The following is a 23,026-nucleotide window of genomic DNA, read 5'->3' on the forward strand; positions in this document are numbered from 1 at the left end:
AAGGAGCAACGGTGGCCCAGGCTGGGGCCCCACCTGACCCAGACCCTCAGCACGTGGGCTGGGTTTCAGCCATCCAAATTTGTTCAGCAGCAGTGTAGGTGGCTTCATCCCATCTGACATCACTACAGTGATGAAAAAGACACTTCTGAGGCAATGTATCCTAAAGGAGCCATCCAGAACAGGTCAGGTGAAGAACCATGGTATGGAAATGCCAATTTCTTACCTTTTAATAAAAAGGGTAGAGGCTGCTGGCTCAGTGTTGTGGTTTAACCCGGCCGGTGGCTAAACACCACACAGCCACTTGCTCACCCTCTGCACCCCCTCTCTGGAATGGGGGAGAGAAACGAGAAAACTGAAGCCTGTGGGTTGAGCTAGAGACAGTTTATTAGGACAGAAAATAAAATAATAATGATAATATGTACAAAACAAGTGATGCACAATGCAATTGCTCACCACCTGATGACCGATGCCTAGCCTATCCCCAAGCAGCCTGCCCCCCTCCACCTCGGCTAGCCACCCCTATATATTGTTTAGCATGACATCAGATGGTGTGGAATACCCCTTTGGCTAGTTTGGGTCAGCTGTCCTGGGTCTGTCCCTTCCCAGCTCCTGCTGCACCCCCAGCCTGCCCACTAGCAGGACAGAGCAAGAAGATGAAAAGTCCTTGGCTCGGTGTAAGCACTGCTCTGCAACAACCAAAACATCAGTGTGTTATCAACATTCTGCTCATCCTAAGTTCAAAACATAGCACCCTACCAGTTACTAGGAGGAAAACCAGCTCTATCCTAGCTAAAACCAGGACACTCAGTTATAGCTATCCAACAATAGATGGAAGACATCTGACCTCTCATCTCAGAACAATACTTCAATTTTCATTGTTCTTCCCTCCCCCCAGATACCCTCAGATTTGAGCTGCCACAGATCTGAAGAAGTGTTTGAAAATATCGCCTGAGTTTAACTAGTGTTTGCCTGAGCCTGCAGGCAATCTAAAAACAACAGCTTCAACAAATGCAAACTGTTTCCCTGCCTTTAAAGGTAAGAGATGTGGACATGGGAGGAGCGTGTAGGTTTTGCCTAGAACTTTGTTTTGTCTCATTTCAGCCTAGGAAGCAGGAGCAGTGAGAGGGATCTCTGCATCAACTGATCCAGCAGCATGTATCAATACCCAGGGGTTTGTCCCTGTAACAGGATGTATAGCAGCATCGTTTGTCTCAAAGCTAGTGAGTAATTCACTCAGCTGAAAGGTAGTGAGGGTTCACCTGAGCTTGTGTGCCTCTAATTTTTCTGTCTATGTATATGTAACATGCATTATTGTATGTCCTGGGGGCTCATGAATTAGAGATTTGAAGCCTGTTAGCCAAAATTTATTTCATCGAGAAACAAAGTCTACTCATGTCCCTTGTGTCTGTGGATCACCCTTGCAGAGGTCCTCTCTGTGCAGTTTCAAAAGTGCTTCAGGGTGAAGAAAGATGCAATACAGCATCTTGTACTGCAGCAAGAAAGGGCTTCACAGCAGAAAGGTTCTTAATCTCAGAACAAAGAATACTGGGAGAGCACAGAAATCATTTAGGGATTTCTAGTCTGCATTGGCATACTCAGATGCTGTTGATTGATGTACCTGCTGGATCAAAGCTCCATTCTCCTCTACTGGATTTGATATTTATTGGGAGTCCTGGTGTCCTCCACCCGGATGTGGGTACGTTCCAGCTCAATGGCAAGGGCGTTCGTACAGGCAGGATGGCAAACAATGCCTGCTTGTTTTGACTGTAGGTTGTTAAAATGCTACTTTGGAGGTTGTGTCATGATGTTGGAATGCGATTCAGTGTGAAAGACACGGCAGTGTTTTAAAGGGGTATCGTGCAGATCCCTGCTCAGCTGCATGCATCGGGGGTACGAGGGGAAGGCTGCACGGCACTGTGCTCACATCCCACGCATGCTGTAGACACCCGGATCTTTCTAACTTTCTTTGTAGGTGCTGCTTTCCAAAGTTCTTCAGCATTTTTCTATTTGTTGGGGTTTATGCAGTCTGCCTACCTTTCCCTTGAAAAGCAGTATCTGAAAATGAGATGCTGCACTTAGCTGAGAACTCACCTGTGCCAGAAAGAAATCGTTCCGTGACCTCTGTTGGGTACGATGCTCCTGGTAATCCCTAGGAGATTGCTCTGTCTCTAAGAGGAGACAAAAGCCAGAGAGCTAAAGTGGGAGGAAAATAAATTCCTTGGAAAAAGGTCTATTAAGAGCAGGTAAACAAATACAAAAGAACCATTCCTGCCTCTGCAAACTTCCAGAGTGCAAATTGGAAGTCAGAAGAGCATTCTGCAGTAGAGATGTTACATGTCCTGTCCTTTCTGTCTTTCCTTGGCAGTGGCTGTTTGTCACAGCTGGGTAGGGGACACTGAGCTGTTCGTGTGACTTGGGAAAGGAAAGGGACAGAGACAGCAAGGAACAGGTGCTTTGCTCTGCTGCTGGGGCGCTGGGCAGCAGCTTTGGCTTGAGGAATGATTGAGGTTTGGGGCCAAACTATCCACCAGTCACATAGGACACCTGTCTGTACCTGGGCTTATGTTCAGTGGGGTTAATCAAAGGTGTTTATGGATACAGCTGGCTGGGAAATTTGGAAATGCTGAAAAATTGTGTTGTGCCAGACTGGGGTGCAAATCCTGGAAAAATGTCATATGCTGCCAAACCAAAAGGAAAAAAAAAAAGTTTTTCTCAGTTGAAATGTTTTTCTTGACGTCTCTATGAAAAGCTGAGAAAAAATCGAAATGAAAGATTTCAAAATTTAATTAAACTGCACAGACAGTTCTCTTGAACAAAAAGCAAATGGCTTTTTAGTAACTGTTCAAACAGCATGTTTTGATTATTTTGGATTTTCCCCCCAATCTTTTTTTTTCCCTTGGGTCTGGAAATGTAGTGACACCAAACCATTCCTACAAAAAAAAGGTTTGGGTTTGGATGAATCCAAGTTTTTCAACAACATGTTTTGTGAGAAAATTCCCTGCTGCTTCTGTTCATCAATAAATTTGATGAGTTTAACCAGTCTCATGGCTGGCTAGGGAAAATAAAAGATCCCCCAGTTAGAGAAGTGGATAAATAACTTGGCACAAAGTCCTTCTCTGTTGACTCAGTTTACTTTGTGGACCCGGGCATGACTGTCATAATAAATTAAAGTATGAGCATTCCCATTTGTCACTTCACCACTTCCTTTTGCTGCCTTCCAACATGTGGTAAACCCATTAGTTTTAACACAGAGAGAAAAGACCAGATGAGGGGAGGAGAACAACGCTAGAATTAAGGGGAGAGAGGAAAAGGGGGAAGACTTGCAGGGCGGAGCGAAGGCATCACTGAGGCAGGCACAGGCAGTGTATTTATGGGGCCAGACTCATACTGAAGTTGTTAGGCTCTGTCAGCTGCTGATGGGGAAAAAAGGAGATGATGATTCTTCTGCGAGTCAGTAATAAGCCCCCTCCAAATGCTTAGGGTGGCCCAAAATCCAAGATGGAGAAGTCTCCTCTCAGTCCCGGCCTGTCCCAGTGTTTGAGCGAGTTGTGCACCGGACCATTACCATGCAAGGTGTTCCTTGCTGTCTCTTCAGCTGTGCACGGCTTCTCTTCATCACTCCTTGCCATCATCTGCAGTCATTTCCTAGAGCTAGAGGAGGGATGTGCTCAGAGCAGGCCCCTTGTTGACAAGGTGTGAACAGATTGATGGCCATCCCGTCCCACCTGGCTTCACAGGAATAAATGCAGCCCAAGCGGGCTTTCCGGGAATCCCCCACCAAACTTCAGCCCCTGCAGAAACAGAGGGTTTGTGCTTTGAGTGAGAGCAGAGGTCAAATTCAGAAAGAGAGAAGGGCGTGTTAGGTGTATGTAAGCGTGGTGGGAAGCTCAGAAGAATGTAAGTTTGGGATTTGAAAGCATCACACTCCTGAATTATGATTATTTATTATGATGATAGTGCCTAGAGGCCCCAGTCTCGTTGTGCTAAGGACTTCACAGGCATATAATGAAGAGACAGTCCCTGCCTGGAAGATGAATGAGGAAAACCTCCCTAAAGGGGGCTGGGAACAGGTGTGGCATATATCCATCAAGCTGATGGAGCGTGTTTACGAGATGGGTATGTAACTGTGTGCAAGTGTAAGAGAGACAGCAAGACAAGGAGAAAGTTGGATGGTAATTTTCATCTCCCTGGCTCTGAAGAAGGGTTTTGATTATTTTTAATCCTCACCTTTCTTCTCCGGTAATGATTATCCACAGGTAAGAAATGAATTATCAAAAAAGTTTGAGTGATTTTGCTGAAAATCTGGATGCTGAGAGATATGTTTCAGTCATTTGCTCTATCTTTAAGCAAGTCACTTCAGCTTAGACTTTTTTTTTTTAAAGGTAATTAAGTACACAGTCTCCATGATGTCTCTTTAAAAATCTGGCTTTCTCTAATCTTTTAGTGCTTCAGTTTTAGGGGAAAAAAACGGATAAAGAAACAAGTTTTTTCATGAGCAGCAGATTTAGTGAAGCCCCACGGACTTGTAGCTTGTGTCTTCCAACGTAGATGGCTGGCAACATCTCTGTCCTTGCAGCGTCCCCCACTGTGCTGGGCTGGGCAAAGCACAAAATATTGTCTGGAGCTTTTGGGGAGGGACCTGCTGCTCGTGACAGGTAAGCTTCTGGGTTTTAGCTGCCTTGCCTTCATTTGGGAAACTCCTTTGAAATTCTGCCCCCTGTCAGATTTGCCCAAGATTGGACCACGGTCTCCAAAGTTACACGATGAGGAGGGAAATCAGCAAATGTGCTGGCAACACAGTCACAGAAAAAGATTTGTTTCTTCGGCAGTCAGGCTAGGATCGATGTTCGCTTACAGCAACATCCTGGAAACCTGGGGGTGAAATTTGCCTAATATTGAGGAAGCCTGTGCTTGCTAAGGGTTAATGCATCAACTGCTCTGAAGCTCATTAAAGAGAGGGGAACAGAGCATTCTGCCCAGCAGTGGGGCATGGGGCTTCTTGAGTACTTGAGGGAGCAAAAGGAGCAGGAGAGAGATGGATTTTTTTTTTCTTTTAGTTTTTAGAACAATCACCAACAAGAAGAAACTTAGCTATTCTTAGTCACATCTAGGGGCTATGCATATTCCGTCCTGCTGAATTATGGAATATGATAGCTTTTATTAAATCCATTACAATTACAGCCTCTCTGCTGCACAGGTTTAGAATATGGAATAAGTAGGGTGCATAATTTCAAATAAATATTTAAGATTTTGATGCATGATAGTTTTAGACTCTTAGAACATAGAATTATATTTCGTTATGTCTGTTTGCTTTTAATTCACGCACATTTTCGTATCTAGCTACTTTGTAGTGTTAGAAACTTTATTGTTTATTGTTTTTAGGTTTCTTTTTGTTTGTTCCTTAGTGTTTGTACTAGGAAAAACATCACGGCTGATGCAGTTCTGCCCATTTCTACTGGTGGCTTGACTCTTCTGTAAAGTGGTTGGATATATAAAGTCAGAGATAAGGGAGAATTTCCTGTAAAGTTGAAATTAATTCAGGAAGCCTGTAACTGGAAAATGCATTGGTCAAAAATTTGTCAAAAGAAAAAAAAAAAGGACAAACTCTGTTGAACAAAAAAGTGGCAAGTGTGACAATTCGGGTTGTGTCTCTTTGCAGGGGACCTAGGAGCAGTAGGAGAGCAGGAGGTGTGAACACTGCTGTTACCCTGCATCTCCAGCTAGCAGCTGCTCTTGGGCTCTCCTGTGCTCATGGACCTTTCTCCTCCATGGCACAGAGAAGTTTCTGCCAGTAGCCTTGCTGCTCAAGCCAACAGCTCTCTGCAGGCGTCTCAGCAGCTTTTGGTTAAACGTGCTGCCCCTAGCTTTGGGGTAGGGGCTTCACAAAACCAGAACTGGACCACCTGATCCCCAAAGTGTCAGAAGCTCTCAGAGGGAGAAGCAGGGAGGGGTAGCTCAGGATTTCCCTCGCGGGTTGCCCAGACAAATGACGCAGGAGCTGATGAAGAGCAGCAGTCTGTATTACCTCTTTGTGAACAAGGATGGGAATCTCTGAGCACGATAGCAAGAGGGAAAAACCCCTCTGCATGATTTGTGTGTGCTTCCTTTGTCTTCCCCACACCTGCTCCCTTTCCTCTTCCGTTCTCCCCACCCACCCTTCAAGAAGATGCTCTAGGTGTTGGCTTTGACTTGGCTGCCAATGCTCTGCGGAGATGTGTTAATGATGACTGGCAGCTTTTAAAAGTGCTGTTTCAACACCTTGCTGTCACCACACCTCATACTTCAGCAGCTTAGCACATGTTCCAAGGTGTTTAAAGAGCTTCCCGTGCAGCCCTTTTCCAGGCACTAACCCCTTGCCAGGAGCAGTAGCAGCTCCTGACCGCACTTTTCTGGCTGCGACCTTGTTAGTATTTGCCTACGACATGTAAATGAGCAGCGTGGTCGTTAGCTAGTGAAATGTGTAATGTTTTCCATTGTGTGGAAGGCTCCGAGCTGACAAGAGCAGAGCCTGTGTTCCAAAGTCTAAAGCAGTTGGCAGGTTTCTCAGTACCAGTTTTTTATGCCCCCGAGTGGGTTATGGAGCGGAAAAGGGGGTGGAGAGGAAAGAGGGAGGAATGTGTGTGGATGTATGGTGGGGGGAGAGTTAGCGGGAGAGAAGGGCCATTTGCAAGCCACCAGCTTTGAATTTAGCTCGCTTGGGCCTTGTGGTGGTGCTGAAGGGCCTGTTGGGCTCATTTGATTGACTCTAGGCTTAATGCTGCTTGCCACTTACCAGCACTTGTCTTTGCTCATTAGCAGGGGGATTGTGGGCAAATATTTAGATATTCAGGAGAGGAAATGTTAATCTTTGCTGTGTTCACTGAATATTTAAATGAGGCGGCAGGCAGTTTTGCTCTGTGTTTGACCTAGACTTACAGTGCTGAGCAAACACTCGAGTCCTAGGATGAATTTGCAGACTTACACCTCCCTGCTGCTGGGGTTGGAGTCCTGCAGTGAAATTCAGACCTTTTTGGGACAGGCAGTGCAAGCAGCCTACAGAAGCCCTCCTGTGTGTCAGTGGTGCAGAAGCTTTGATCACAGCAATTTGAAGTACAGGGAAGTGCCACCCCCATGCAGTTAGAATAATGCTGGCTGTGTTACAGACCCTCTGCTCCCTGGGCAGGAGATGGCCCCCCAGTTATGGCTGAAGGTGGCCATGACTGATAATTACCGATAGACTGAGCACTCAGCACACTCCTTTTGATTAAAAAATGAGGAAAGTACAGGTATTCTCTTGAGGCTTGGACAGGCAGATCTCCCAAGCGAAAGCATGAATTAGGAACTTACCTTGTTTGGAGATGAGCATGGTGTTTGTGATGGTGTCCTGATGTCTCCCATGTTGCTCTGGTGGGCTGGTGGATAGACTAGCTACCTCCTCCGAATGTGAAATGGACTCAGGTGAGGTTAATCTGCATTTGCAAGCTATAAGTGGGTAATGAGAAGTGTCTTGCATCATGTCTCATCACCCAGAACATTTCTGGAAGTTTACACATTTGTTTTTTCTGTTCTTTCTCATTGCTACCTCCTGTACTTATTCTAGACAATGAACATGGAAGCATGAAAATCTAGTTGAGCATCAAAATCGAAATCATTGCAGCTTTGTAGGAAATGATCTCAGTGGATAAGGTTAAAAGACAAATGTTAAGTAAGAGACAGAGTGCCAAAAACTGGCAGCTGCTTATTTAACCCATATTTTAAGGGAGCGTGTTTAATGGATCATGGTACTAGCTTTGCAAGGTAATGAAATAGGTAAGGTAAAGCCAGATCCTGACAGATGCTGAGCAACTGCCCTGGCCCAGTAGTAGCTCTCTGGACCAGAACCTCTATGGTTAAGTCAATTCAGTCAACATGAAATTATTATTTAATTTGATCAATTTACATCAAAGTCACCTGAGAAATTATTCATTTATTCCTAAACACAGTCACTGGCTACATGCTGAAGGGTGACGTGAAAAACATTTGTTATGGATTTTATTATTGACAGAGTGCATAACACAGTTTCTTTATATTTTCTGTCTCTTGTATTCCAGTAGCTGCTAGTCAATTAAATATTTCTCCAGTAAATTGGAGGTTTAGAAAATCACCTGGGAGTTGTATGACTCCTCTTAGTGGGAATTAAGAGAGTTATCCTAGATTTAGGTACATCTGACAGCTCCCCCATGCGCAATTCTTCCATTGGTGGCTGTGGCCTCTTACCCGTGATCTCTTCCTGTTTTTCCTTTGGCATTTTTCCTTTTGTCTTTATTATTCCTTTTATTATTCAGCCATGTCCTCAGTGGTTTTATACCATATAGATCAGCTATCTGGAAACAAGAGGCAGCAGGCAACTTGTGAGCCAAAAGCTAGCCGTGGCTTCAGCCACAGCAAGAGCTTTGGGTCATGCCAGCCTGTTCACGGTGGTGGTGACAGGCATGAGGCCCCACGTTTATACCGTCTGGTTTCACTTCTCTTGGCTTTTTTAGGTTTGCAGCACCAGACTGGCTGGGCTTTTCCATGCGTACAGTAAATGGCTGCTTGTGTGTAATTTTTGAAATGCCCTCTTTGAGTCTGTTCTCATTGTCAGACTTTTTTGTTGTTCTTCTTCCTGAGTAACTCTGGCATTGTGTTCAGAAACCTCTGGCTTGTAGCTCTCTGCAGATATAGGGCACTTGCTGCTCTAGGGAGTGATGCAGTAATGGGAGAGAGCATCAAAGGGAGTCTCCTGCAGTTGGGTTTGTCAGCTGCACTCAAGTGCATCGCGCCCGGCAGAGTAAAATTCCTGGTACCGCTTCCTCCACTGATACTCCCTCATCACAGCCTCCCTCCTCCTCTGTTACCTTTGCCTGGAGCCCAGCAGGAGGAGGATGGTGGGGTGAGGGGCAGCACTAAAATAAACCCAGAAGAGCCTAACACTGAACAGATTCCAACCTGTATAGGACAATTCCTCTGTTAGGGAGCGTGCCCGTCTTTGCACTGTCTGAGGGTTGTTCTCCAGTTGCTGTTTTAGGCCGTCTGATTTTGAAATGATGCTAGCTGTAGGGAAATAAAAGCATGTTTAACTGGGGCTTGTGCCAAAGACACAGTGTAACGTAACTCGAGGTAGAAACAGGAAAGGTCATGTTCACATCCGCGTCTCCTCGCTTCTTCCTCTGGAGCTTCTGTCTTGGCAGGTGTCTGTAGGATAGATGGCAAAAGATAGTGGCTTGTGCTCAAGAAAATTCAAAGCAGCAGCAATAATCCCAGTAATAGGGCAAGTCAAAGAGCTGTAAGATAAAGAACAGATAATGAGGATTTGAACGTTATATCTCTTTCCTATGTTTTTCTCTACAGCTTGAGATGTGTGTTCCAGTAGCGGGTTTCCAACTGAAAAGTTCAGTTCAGAAAGGAGATGGGTGTCCCTTTGTCCATGGCACAGGCTGCAGAAGTTCTCGTCTCTGCCACTTGTTCAGTTCTGGCTGTGACAGTTAAAAGAGAAAAGTCATTCTCCGATAGATTTAAGAAGCCAGCATGAAACAGGTCCACTGATTTAATTGCCAATACCTAAAGAAGCTTGTCTGATGGAAGATCATCACTGTTATTGATTGGAATGGGAGGTAACATGCGCTAGGACAGCTTCAACAGAGGAGCCAGCATGACTTGGGGAGCTGTTTAGAGAGGCAGGGATGTATTCTGTGCTGGTGTAGCTATTATTCTTCATAAGTGAATTTAGCCCATGTGGAGGAGAAGCAATTCCCTATGCTCGCTTTGCCCTCACCGCTGACCTCCAAGCAGGGATTAAGTATTACACTGACTTTTACCTAGCAGTGAGTTATAGTCTATGTGGATGGAGGCTCCTGTCCCCAGGATCATTTCTCTCCTGCTCTCTCAGTATATGCTGTTCTTGCTGGTTTATTGCTATTTCTGGTTTTTGTTTCATTGGTTGGTTCTTTTTTATCAAAAAGTAATAATTAAAGGGAAAACAAATCTTCCCTTCATTGCCAACCAAAACCATAAAGGGAGCAGGCAGTTTGTGATTCTTGGTTGCACGTGGCAGGAAGAAAATATTTAATTCATTTTCTAGCATGAGCCATTGCAAACATGAAAGGGACATTGTCAACTAATTTGCTTTTTCCCACAAAGTGTTGCACAACCCATCGAGGAGAGTGTCTTTTTGGTGTGGTACATGCCAAGCTCCAGAAAGGAAAACGCTGCTGAAGCGGTGCCAGCTGGCTGCGTGCCCATGCTCCATTTCCAAAGCCAAGGTAATGGCATCAGCAAGGTTGGCATGAAAGCAGAAACAAAACAATCTCAGCATCTTGACTGCAGGCGCCCTTTGGAGCAACTCCTGTGTGAGAGAGGAGAGGAGATGGAAGAAAAAAGCGTTTGCCCTAGTAAAAAGTGTTTGGGGGAAAAAAAGTCCAGTGAGCCAAGTTGTTGGTGGAAGTGCAGTTCTCTGAACACCAGGAGGTTCTGGGGAGCAGTCAGCTTCAGTCAGATAGCTCAGCAGGAACTACCTAAATCCTTCGTTTTTACAAGTAGCAAAATGTAAATATTGACAGTGTTGAAACATTATCTGCTGAAAGTAATTCCATTTCAGTTTTTTTATGACATGGCAAAATATTAACTGAGCTGTACGTCTTTCTTTCTTATGTACTAAAGAATTAAATAAATATTAAATCCAATAAAAATATAATTGTTGCTATGAAAGCAGGAGCTTGAACCTGTACTAAACGAGCTTTTGTTCCCCCAGCATTACTGGTTTAGGGTAATTCTGAATTTTCAGTTTCTTGTTATGGTTCATTACAGTTAGGGAGTATTTCTGTCATTATGAAACTTTGTACAGAAACTGTTTGCAGACCAGCTTTAATCAAGGTGTGCTCTGAGATCATTTTAACTGTGGATACACAGTTTAATCTTTCAGTGTATTTTAGAACAGTTAGATAAGAGGACCTACATGACATTACGTATAAAATACTTGGTATTTACCATGGGCCCGTACATGACCCAGTGTTTCCTGCTGAGCAGTGGGGTTTGTTAACTGGGGTACAGTCCCATTCTGGTGTGTCTAAAGGACTTTAGAAGGGAGAGGTTTCCATCCTGCTAGCTAGGAGTGCAAGTGAAGCTACCTCACAATTATCTACGTTCGTTTGTTCAGATTTGTGGATCAGCAGGATTGACTCAAGGGATTTTGAGGTCATTTGAGGAGTCAGAGGGACCCGTCAGTGCTGCTTTGGTGCCATGGCTTACTGCTCTGAAAGTGTTTCTGATAACTCACAACAAGAGAAGTGTAATGGATTTTCAGGGTGTTACAAGATACCAAAGACTTCACCGCCACCCTAACTGTGACTGGTTAAACCTTTTTTTTTAATGTAATCTGCCTCCAGCACTGTCCAGACTATTTTGCCTTTATTTACCCATATTTTTTTCATGTTTTTTTTTTGTTCTTTTTGTTATAGGAGCAAAATATAGATACAGCTGGAGCCATCTGTACGTTGCTGTCTTTTTGAGCAGTGGAAGATGAGTGTAGACTGTAGCAACGTGCTTGTTTAGATCCTCTGCTCTCTTCAGCCACTCTGCTCTCAGTCATTCCCAGCAATAACACGTGAGGTTTATCTTTTGTTGTGTAGCTTGCTGGGCAGAAGCCAGGAGGTTAATGCATGCTGGAATGTCATCCCTAGCATGACACTGCAGTGGAGGTGTTGGAATTGAGCGCTGGTAGATATACGTTTTATTCCTGGCCAAATCATGGACTCATCTGTTTCTTTTGCCATTTCTCTCCTCCCAGAGAAGATTGGGCAGTGGTGCTCTGTACTTGGCAGGAGTGCTGCAAAGCTTGTTGGACGTATGTTGGTGGAGTGCTCCATGGATGTCAGACATCAGTAGAAGTTCACAGTGGTGCATTTTCCAATGACTCCATCCTCTTTCATTTGCCCTGATGAGCATTAATTGCAGATGTCCCACCTCTGGGGAAGGATTAGGCCTTCTGTCAAGATCTCTGGTGCTGGGTGTTGAGAAGGAGAAGATGTTTGAACAGTAGTTAAATCTGTGAAATTTGAGCATTCTGAGGCTTTGGGGGTTAGATTTATCCCTTCTTTTCTTTGAAGAGGAAATATGGTAGGAAATAAAATATTACATCAAAAACTGTACTTTAGTTCTTAAGAAAAAGTATTATGTGTATTCATCGTGTGGAAATTACTAGTAGGTCAGTTTCCCAAACAAGTAAAGGTTCTTAACACTTGAATAGAAATAATTAGACCAAACATAGTAGAGATGAGAGATGCAAAGCATGCCCAAGCACTTCTAAGAGACTATGGTTGTGGTTAGGTGTATTCCTAATGCGTAGGAGAAACCAGAACATTCAATACAGAAAACATCAAAAATGTTAGCTGTAAAAGAAAAATGAAAAATGAAAGTGAAAAAAGTTACTCACCAAGGTTCTACCAGAAATGCTACGTGAATAGAGACCTAGAGATCTAGATAGATAGACCTAGAGATCTAGGTCTGGAATACTTACTAACGTAAGGAATATAACATAGGAATACATTTGAAAGAACAAAAATGACCCTAAACTCCTTGAGCATTTGAAGTAGAAGGAGGTTTATTGAGGGTTAACGGGCATCTTTCAGATCTCTGCAAGAGGAAGGGAAGCAGTCAAAGAGAAAAGGAAAACTTCAGAGCAGCTAAATATTCTTTTGGTTCATCTTTCTTCTTTTCCAGCAGACACTGGCAATAGTTACCACTGCAGCTTTATTACTCTTTTCTGATAATAAAGGTGAGACACTGAGGTGTCAAGAAGCAGTATTCTGGAAGGACTAAATGGATTGCATCCAAGAGCACTGAAGGAATTAAAGATAAAGGTCTAAGCTTGCACTTAAACAAGCATCTTCTGGGGTTTACTTGGCAACCAATTTCTAGCTCTTCAACTAATACTCCCAAGTGTCATTTATGAAAATTTTGGTGGTGTTTTTGTTTTGTTTTGTTTTTAATTTCTGGTGAACATTTTGCAGACAGAAGGAGGCAGGAGTGGAACAACAGCCCCCCGATCTGTACAATTAAGTGCTGCATGTCATCTCAGAAATTACAGGCTCCTGGGCTATATTTCAGTACCTGGTAACTAAAAATGGCTTAGTGGTCAGAAAGTCATCGATGTTTGCTTCAGAGGTAGTAGTTATTGGCAGATGCCCAATAAAAGGCTGAGCTATTTTGTCATCTGTCAAGGAGATAGGATGGTGGGGTTTAGGACCACTGCTTTGGTTTATAATGTAAATGTATATGTCTGTTAATTCTGTTTTTAATTAGCTGCATCTGTCTGGGTTTGCTGCTTTTGTATGCTGTGTTTTAGTGACAATTGACCGTTTTTACCTTTTCAGAAGGAGAAAGATGTAAAAGCAGCTCTTGGAGTCAGTCTTTATTGACTACTTGTGCAATTCCTGGTTACCCTGACCAAGGTCAAGAGATTGTGCCCAGGCAATAATTCGTCTGTCACAAGAACTCCTGTGTGACTCCTGCCGATCGCTCAGATTGCCCGCAGCAGCTGCCTTCGCTCTTAAGGGAGGTGAGCAGAGATGAGGAATGAACAGGCCTTTTTCTCGTGTTTTTTTTTTTTGTTGTTTTTTTTTTTTTCTCTAAGCTTTTCTCAGGCCATGCAGACTGGATCTCAGTGTTCATAAAAATAGAGTCTGGTGTTTCATATGTGCTGAGATACAGCTTTTAGGATCATATGTATGTTGAGCACCTGGCTGAAGAAAAGGCACGTGCATTAAGGACTCACTCTCTATTTTCTCTTTTGACGTCAGTGCTTTGAGCATGGGTAGTCTTGATGAACGTGGGTTTTAGGCTGAGGAGGCTCCAGCCCTTTAACCTTAGAAGCCAAAGGGAAATAAGTTCCTGTTTGCATTGAATGCCCTGGTTCATACTGAGTGTTGAGATTGAGGTGTGGTGTTTCTCACCTGGTGTGTCACTAGTATTTAAAGCCATGGAGTGACGCAACCTCTTGCAACGTTCAGGTCTTAGAAGATATTATCAAGACAAACTGAGATCTTAGAGCTCAGGCCCCAACAGGCAACTAGCACTCCTGATCATCTTCTGAAATGCAGTTAATTGTGTGCCTGCATACACACCCTGGTAATGAGTAAGTAGTCTCTAAAATTTCACCTTTTACAAATACTTTCAAACTGACCCTGAAATGTCTCTCAACCCAATTAAAAATGACCTCGTGTCTCTGATTCACGAACCGTTCATAGCTGGGAGTGGATCCACTGAGTTCAGGTGTAAAAATGTCAAGTCTTCAAGAAGTAACCCAGAAATATTACAAACTGCCACAAGAAATACATTGGCTCAGTTTCTTTCCCTTGATATTTCTACCCTATTGTTATGAATTTTACTGGATCTCTTATGAGGATCCTAATCCCAAGTAAGTCCCAGGAAAACAGCGACAGTGCTGGTATGCAGCTGGCAGGGAGCAGAGCGAGCAGCGTGTTGCCTGAACCGATGGCCTTACCTTGCCCAGCATGGTGTCTGGCACTGCTGTCTGTCTCCTGTATTGAGCTGAACTGCTGTATAGGTCAGGACATGTTTGGCCAGGCCTGTGACTGTCTTCCGGACATTCACCAGCCCCGTCTCCATCTATCCTTGTAATACCACATTCCTTTCTCTTTTTTTATGCTGACATCTCCCTGTGTGTGTCTGTCTTTCCCTCTTCTTTCTAGCCTTAAACCTCTATATCTGTCTGCCTATTCCAGTCATCGCTATAGTTTATGAATTACTCCGAAACATGAATGATTTTTATCCTGGTAAACCTCTGTCAGAAAGAGAAAAAGAGGTTTTGTTCTGCTTTTTTCTCTCCCTCCCCAGTTTTCATCATGCTTCCTTCCCAGCTTTCCTCCATCCAGTTCTCCCTTTCCCTTTCTCATGACGTGAGCGTGTTATTCTGTTCAAGCTAATGGCTTTTACCTGCTAATGGGAGAACTGTTCTCTTCTGTCCTTTGCTCTTTGGCAGCCCCTGAACTCTGCTATTTCCTGTGAGGTTTGATAAGTCTTGAAACTCTGCTGGCAAGAACCCGAAAAGCTCAGGACTCCAGACTGCATTGTGTGTTTGAGTGAACAGTCACAAGTCCTCTTTTGATCATAACACCTACACACGTTCACACTTCAGTCCTGTAAGCCTTGCAGAAGTTTTACTAAACGTCTAGCTACAAAGCAAATTTTATGAGCTGTATTACAGGTGTGAAGCAGCTTTTATTAGGGAGGAATGTGTCGGGAGAAGCTCTGCAGGTAAGATTCCTCAGCTGTCTGATGTCACTTTGGAAACACAGGCTGCATCCCTTTTTCAGTGGATATAAAATATAATTCTCACCATCCAGGCTAGCTTTAGTTCCCTGCTTATTGGGAAGTTTGTGGAAACCGTGGTCACCATACCCTCAACATCACAAGTTCTTGATTTTGTGTCTGCCCTGTATGCAGAAGGGCACTGGCTTACTTTGTTTTCATCAAAACTTCCCAGCATTTTGTTTGTGGAAAGATGTTTTGTGAGGGGTACATCAGAGGGGCAGACACAGTAAAACTTCAAGCTGTCCTAGTGGTGTGGCATCTTTGACATGGATTTTCAAACGGCTTCTTGTTGTGCCACACAGAAAGCCTGGAGGACATGTCTGAAGCCTGGGGTATGGGGCAAAGAGGCTCTGCGTGAGGACAAGACATTCCAGGGCTGACTGATGAGCAGCTGTAGGAAGCAGACAAGTTTTAACACGTCATTTACAGCATGGCCAGTAAGGAGAGTCAGGTCCAATGGATAAGAACTAGCCTGGCATTCAGAAGGTGCAGGCTCTGCCTCTGAGTCTGGCAGTAAACTGCTGCATGAGATTGGCTTTATCCTTCCATGTTGTGTTTTGGCTTGTTCAAGGAATCTTCAAGATGTTTGTGATTTCTTAGTGCGTGTGCTCTGCCATACTTAGCACAGGGACCTTATCTGAGGGTCTTCAGACTGTAGTTATGTATCAATCAGACCTCTACGCTAAGATAGCCACATAATTCAAAAAAAAAAAACAACAACAACATGTGAGAGGCAAAACTAGAAACCTGACTTTCAATCCTTCTTTCTTGTCTGTAACTTTGGATTTCTTTGGATAATTTTTACAGCAAATTGGTAGCCAACGTAATTTGAAGGAGGAGAGACCTACCTGATCTTCCTGCATCCCATGGTCTTGCATCATACAAAAGCTGAGCAGGTTTCACATTTTTTTAATACTTTCTCAGAGCAGAAGCCCTGGTGAGGCAGTGCACGCTGCTACTGGCTGATTGAAAGTAGGTGGTGTCTGCTCCAGAGACATCAAATCAGGTGGATGGGATGTGATCACTACACACTGTCCATATTTCATGATAATAAAGTCTCCAAGGAAAGGAATTTAGGGGAAGCAGCTCAGTTTCCTAACTGCCTTTGAATTCAGAAGGCAGCAGAATGGTTTTGTTTGTTAGGAAAAAGAGAGAGGCCAGCTCTAACGATGTCTCTGAATGTGAGAATATGTTTCTGTGTTGATACTTCGTTATCTTTTATGCGATATATTTTTATTTTCTGTGGAGTTTGGCTTACTTTATTTACATATATAATAACCTCCCTACTGAGTAAACAAGAGATGCCCAGCTAAGCAAACAAGCCTGCGGGTGATGGGAGAGAGAAAGGAGAAGAATAGCGAGAGGGAGAGGAAAAGAGAGGTGGCAATAGGAAAAGGGTAAACAGACAAGCACTAATTAAGGCCTTCATCACAAGCGGGGAGATGTGCGAGGCTGACAGTCAGTCAAGCAGATAAGGGGAGATGAGTTAAAATCTAGCCCCAGGTTTTGAAGGCCCCGGGGCCCTGGCAGACAAGAGCACAGTGAACGAACAGGAAGCCACTGAAAGGTCATTTGCATGAAATGATGTTCAGGATCTTTGCTTTTGTTGTTGCCCTGATAGCTTTAACCCGTTCCTGGCCCAGGAAACGCGCAGAAATAAGACGCTTGCAGCCAGGCTCTGTACATGGCTCGAAGGCTTCGTTTGGTGGCCTCCGAGGGAGCGTACGCTTTGTGTAGGGACAGAGAGGGCTTGCGTTTCCCACTGAAAGTAAGGGGAGCTGAAATTCTTTGGCAAGTGATGTGATCGTACTCTAGCAGAGCAGAAAATGGAGAAATCATTAAAATGGGAGACTCTCAGCATGAACTGAGCCGCGAGCTTGCCAAGCTGAAGGGAGATGCAGTGACCTGCAGTGGTCACACAGTCAGGTATATGAAGCTTTGAATTTTGTTCATCTTTCCAAATCTTAGGAGTCTCTGTTGTGGAGTGATGCCAGAGCGTATTGTCACTTGCCCTTGCTGTGTTGTCACAAACATGTCATGACTATCAGGAGCGTTGTGCAGGTGGCTTCTGTCTGCCCATTCAGCTAGAAATGAAAATACTCTAAATGTGTGGTGCTGATGAAAGAATGGGCAAATTGTAGTCACAGTCTCTTCTCCCTGAGCTACTTTAGGAAACAAGATCTCGCTTGGATCTCCAAGGGACTTCTGACACTAAAATTATTATTATATGCTCTCAATGTGCTTAGGCATTTAGGCAGATTGTAATTCTTAGTGACACGGCAAGAGAAAGGGATGCAGAAGTGCTCACCATTTTGTAATAGTCAGACAGCCGAGCACACTTTTTTTCCCCCCTACTTCTGTTTAGACATTTGATAAGTCACAGTCGTTACTCTTCTTTTCCTTCTGAAACATAAAAACTGGTTATAGGGAAGTCTACGAGATTAAACAGGGGTCTGGGCTACTGGACTTCTGGGTTCTCCTCCAAACCACTGCCACTTCATTACTGTTTGACCTTCTCCATCTCATGTCAACTCCTTGTGAGCAATATATCTGTCTGCCACAGAAGAGCAAGAAGCCTTAGTTGCCTCCAAGACAGGGGATGACTGGAATTGTTAAATCTCATATTGGTAGAGCGCTTTCAGGTCCTAAGGTAAAAATGGTGTTGAAGGTAAAAAAGTAGTTAATGGTAGAGTAGCACTCTGGTGGGGGTGGTAAACAGGGTGTTGAAACTTCAGGTTTAAGGCCAAATCGTGGTGGGAATCCAGCGAGGTCTTTAGAGGCATCAGCCTGTTGTGATGTAGGATCTCACTGAAGATTTCAAGTGGGGTGAGCTCCATTTAATGATTTCCAGGAAACAGCCCTCTTTTGATTCCATATCAGAGCTGAAATGTTTGAATCTGAAGTTCGTCTTGTACTCAGACTGCACAGATCTGGGCTGTTGTACTTGGCGAGCTCTTGGGTTTTTCTGCTAGACTCAGCGCTGTCCAAACCAATGCATTCCCTATGCAGGTATGGAGACTCTGGCACAAGCTCAGCTGCAGCAAATACCTTGTTTAGTGCTGTGGCTAGCCACAGCTTCCTAGAGGTGATGGTGCTCACTGGCATTTGGTGTAACTAATCTATTTCTCTGCTTCTAGGATAAAATCATCTTGATAATGGAGACATTTTGTGTTTAAAAGAAAAGACAGCAAAAAGCTCCTGAACTTTTCTTCTGTTTCATTCTGCTCATAGTTAGCACCGCGTTCCAAATGCAGGCTAGTATTACGGCATGCTCGAATCCCATTTAGATAAATATTTTTAAAAGCTACTGCATGGAATCAATGGATATGATAGCGTGTAGGATTACAGGTAATTGTTCCGTGTTCTGAATACAGTGCCATGACTGTGAAAGGACGTTTTCTAAAGCAGGAGCTAGGAGCACGTGTAAGAGTAGCAGAATATAGATAGCCTTTGGCTAACTGCTTAGTGCTCCTGCTCTCTGTAAGATTTTAAAAGGCCACTGTCATCAAGTAATCTTTCTTTTACTTTGCTATATGTAATAGCTTCTTTAAAAGCCTGGAAATGATTTTATTTGCCCTTTTACTTTGGACAAACAGCACTTTCTTCTTTTTTTTTTTGGCCTAAGATTCCATTGGCAAGTCAACCTCAAGCTGGGTTCAGTGTGTTTTTGCTTTAAATTCCTCATAATGTCAGTGGTAGCATCAGCCTAAGAGGAGATTCCTAAAAGTGTGAATAATCTGTTCAACATACGACCTTGAAAGCTGAGCAAGTGGAAAGGAAATATTGATTATTAAAGGTGAGGTGTATGTTGGAAAGAAGCTTTATGTAGGTTCAATAAGAAAGATCAGTGAATTCATATGTTGAGAGAACTCACTTGTATGAAAGAAGAGCCCTTGTGCTCGTTTAGTGGGGAAATGTGTAGTTCCATTCTGTGTTTTATGAGAACATGCTGCTGCTGAAAAACAACCCTGTAGAAGGCCTACAGTGCAAGAACCTAAACTCACTTATACTTAGGGTTAAAATGCAAAATTGCTAACTTCCCTTCGTGCCAGTGGCACAGATGACTAGGACAGGGGTTGTTGCAATAAGTTCTATAGAGCAAGTGGGAGAAGTGTTGTCCTGCTTCTTTTCAGCTGCTTAATTTGGTTGTCCAGAGTCCAGCAAGTCTCTGAGCAGAGAGTGGCCCATTGCCAGCTCTGTGCCCACTTTCCCTGTCCCATGTAGTGGTGAGCTTGTTCTCCAGAGATCACATTGCTCTTGCCATAACAAACAGCCTAGACATTCGGCCCAGCTCACAGCCTGGACAGCCAGGTAACTCTTGGTTCCAGCAGGATTTTAAGTAACTGTGAGTGGAACTGGGCAAAGCATCTGCCAGCAATGACAATAGAAGTCACAAAGACACAGGAATGTTCTTCTGTTCTCTCTTTGAGGTTCATCTTTGGTACCAAACGTGCCTCAAAACTTGTGATTCTAGGTCAGGGAGGAGAGGCAGCCCGATGTTTGTTCTCGCAAAGAGAGGAGCACCCCATGACTGTGTTAAACAAACAAGCTGAGAGATTTCAGGCTCTCTGCGTTTTTAACTTCTCATTTTAGGACAATGCCAGCCTCTGCTACGCCAGCGTGGTGTGATACGTGCCCAGCAGTGTGGCACGGGGTCAGAGAGGTTTGCTCACTGCCTGTGATTTCCCAAAGCCCAGGCAGGCGATATTTCTCTCTTTCTCTCTCTCTTTTTTTCCCTTTTCCGCCTGGGAAGGAGGCAGCATCACAGACCTTGTCACCCGGAGCTCAGAGGACAGCAACCATATGCCTTCCGACCTCCCCTTGCTTTTCTAGGAAAGATTCAGCCTGCTGGGCATTTCCTATCAGAATCGTTAAGAGACAAGGCTGGGATGTGGCCCAGGCTGGCGTTCCTCTGGTGCTGCGCATGGATGGAGGAGAGGGGGAGGGCGAGGACGGGAGCGTGGCAGCGGGAGGAGGGTGAGGAGACTGGGCTGCCAAAGAGGAGGAGGAGGAATGGGAGAGAGGCGAGATTGGCATCTTCATGTGCATGAGGCTGGCCAGCGTCAGGACAGCTTGATGAGCCCGCAGGCTGCTATCTCGTGCAGTTGTTCTGATTGCAGTGATGGGCTTGTCTGGTGGCTTGGACACCAGCTTTCATTATCATGCTCTGCAACATTTGCAGTGGCAGGGAAAGAAGGGAATGGAGGAGGTAAAGAAGCCCTGGAGTTACACACACACACACAGGCATGCACACACACAAATCGGAGACAGGAAAGGGAGAGAAACAGCTTTGGCTCCAGGCTATTGATTTTGTTTCGTGACACTTGCTCATTTCCCACTTAGTGTGCCTCTCTGCTCTTGTACCTTCCCGGTACGGCTGCAGCAGCTCGTGGTACAAGAATAGTGAACCCAGAGTGGCAGGGGCTTAGCAACTGGAGAGTTGACCCATTGATCTGGAGCCATTTTGCAAACAATCCCATGTGCTTGCAACAACGCGCAAACAGCGTGGCATGTCTCCACACTCAGCAAGGGCGCATACTCCCACTTGCTTTCTTACAAAGATATCCTCAGGCCTGTCTTGTATATGCACATGCATCCTCTCCGTGTGCCCATACTTCTGCTTCATACCTAGTCTTCCAAATACTCACTCACCTTTTCTCCCACAGCCTCTCTAACAGTCTTGTCTTCTATCAAGGAACAGGAATCTGGATGCAGAGCTATCAGAAATGTCTTCCTAGAAAAGTGAAGCTTCTTTGGAAGCACGGCCCCAAATGTTGCAGTATTACTCCAGTGAGGCTTTAACCTCAAGTGCAGTACAGTCAGAAATCCTGGGACAGTGATATTGTTCAGGCAGCACCAGCCTGTTCTTTTTTCTTCTTACCTCATTTATTCCCTGTTCACTGAACGTTGCTGCCAGAGTCATAGGTGGCAGATGTGGCAATAGCAGTTTTGATCTTTGCCACTTTTTTTTTTTTTTTTCTTGTAATGTAACCAACTGCCTGACCTGAGGGAAAGACAAAGAAACTGCTAGTTGGCTGGAGAGCTGAGTGAACCAGGGCTGTCGGCAAATATAGGTAAAACTGTATGAGGGTTCATAGGATGCTGTGTTGTGGCCACCCATATTTTGTCTTGTGAAATCTCAGGGATTATCAGATGATTTTTTTTCACACCAGCACCAGAAAGCTTGGGGGTATGGAGGAGATCTGCAGAATCGTTGCTACTTTGCTGCTAGCATCATTGTCCTGTATTTAGCAGCTCTTCTGCTAGAGCTTCTCTGCTCCTCGGCTTGGAAGTGTAGTTCTGCTCTGAGAGTAGAAAGGGACTTCTGAGTTAACAATTTCTTTGTTGCTTTCTCATTTTCTGGCCCAAATACACAGATGTACATGCATGTACAAACATACACATGCTCTCTGTCACACACACGTATGTGCAGTTTTTCCTCTGCTTTGTATTAGGGGATGTTGGAATGCCGTGGCTGGCAGGAGCTGCTAACCGGATTAGCTGGTAAATCAATCTGGAGCTCCCAGTGGGAGGGATGGACAGGTTCAAGATGAATAACAGCTTGTCTGAAGCAGTAAAATGGATTATTTTATCAAAAAGAAGGAGGGAAAATATCCTTTTTCTTCTTCTGGACTTATGCCTGAAAAGAGGGAAGTGGTTTCAAGAAAGTAAGGAAAGAGATGTTTTTGAAGAGGCAATGATTCTTACCATGGTGCTAATTATGTTTGTCCGTTCTTTTTCAGTGTATTTAAGTGCATCTTGTCTTCCTATTAAATTGTTCCTTTATTTCCCAAATCTTGGTAATGAATCTGAGAGTGTAAGGGGTGAGGCAGCTCCAAGTCAGGTTTCTTAGTGGCACGGTGAGATTTTCCTCCTTCCATTTGTCCTCCTTTTGTTGTGCAAGATGTAAACCGCTTCCAGAAACACGCCTCCGTACTGATCCTCAGGACTTGGCCAGTGAGTCGGGGCTGAAGCCACGGGGTTTCGCAGTGTGCTTGTCTCTGTCTGAGATTTGACATTGACTGATGGACTGAAAACAGTCACTTGTTTAATCAGAGCTGTGCTGAGATCAAATGGCTTCATCAGGGATTCAGCAGCAACTGTACTTCAGATTCACCTGTGCAAACTAAGCAAACCAGCAGAAAGAAATGCTGGCGAGGAGGAGGAGCCTCTTTATGGCTATCGATAGACCTGGGCCAAGTTGCATTTGCTGATGTATTTCTTAGCTAAGTGGCTGAGGAAATAAAAATAGCTTTTCTTCCCCCTTCCCTCCTCCTACTTCATTTTTCCTACACAAACCCAAGCAAACTGGAAAGGGAAGGGAAGAACTGCTACTTTTTTCTGGTAGCCTTGTCTGTCTGCAGCATTGCCAGGATTTTTTTTTTTTTGCAAGCTTGCAAACTATGCAGCAAGTGTGTGCTCTGGTGTGAAGTGCCAGCTTCTGGAATCACGATGTTATGTGAGAGCCTCAGAGCCTCCGTTTATTGTCTGGAGGCTTCGGTTGTGGTTTTTGTTGTTGTTGGGTTTTGTTTTTTAACTAAACATTTTAGAAGTAAGCTCACGTTACAAGAGTATTTTCCCTGTAAACAGTGAACAAAGAGCATCTTCAAATTTCTTAGTATAGTTCAGATATGATGATTTTTGAAAGTAAGCTTAAGACTTCAACAAGTCTGCCTTGGGATTAGTACTATCAGGATGT

General features: G+C 44.2%; 2 long non-coding RNA genes across 4 annotated transcripts in view; one reads left to right on the forward strand and one right to left on the reverse strand.

Annotated features, from left to right (window-relative positions):
- Positions 1 to 234: 234 nt before the first annotated feature.
- Positions 235 to 22,402, reverse strand: LOC137841410 (uncharacterized). Of its 2 annotated transcripts, none has more exons than XR_011088608.1 (3): positions 20,980 to 22,402; positions 7,327 to 17,730; positions 235 to 3,791 (listed from the first exon to the last, which is right to left on the reverse strand). It is a non-coding gene; the product is annotated as an uncharacterized lncRNA (long non-coding RNA). The 2 variants fall into 2 exon arrangements; XR_011088609.1 differs by having other exon boundaries at positions 7,327 to 7,461; positions 17,636 to 22,402.
- Positions 13,420 to 23,026, forward strand: part of LOC137841408 (uncharacterized) — a 210,727-nt gene continuing 201,120 nt past the window's right edge. For both annotated transcript variants that reach the window (XR_011088606.1, XR_011088605.1), the window contains exon 1: positions 13,420 to 13,552. This is a non-coding gene — a long non-coding RNA (uncharacterized lncRNA). The remainder of the gene's footprint in view (positions 13,553 to 23,026) is intronic.

The sequence above is a fragment of the Anas acuta genome, chromosome 17 (assembly GCF_963932015.1).
Source record: "Anas acuta chromosome 17, bAnaAcu1.1, whole genome shotgun sequence".
Lineage (NCBI taxonomy): Eukaryota > Metazoa > Chordata > Aves > Anseriformes > Anatidae > Anas > Anas acuta.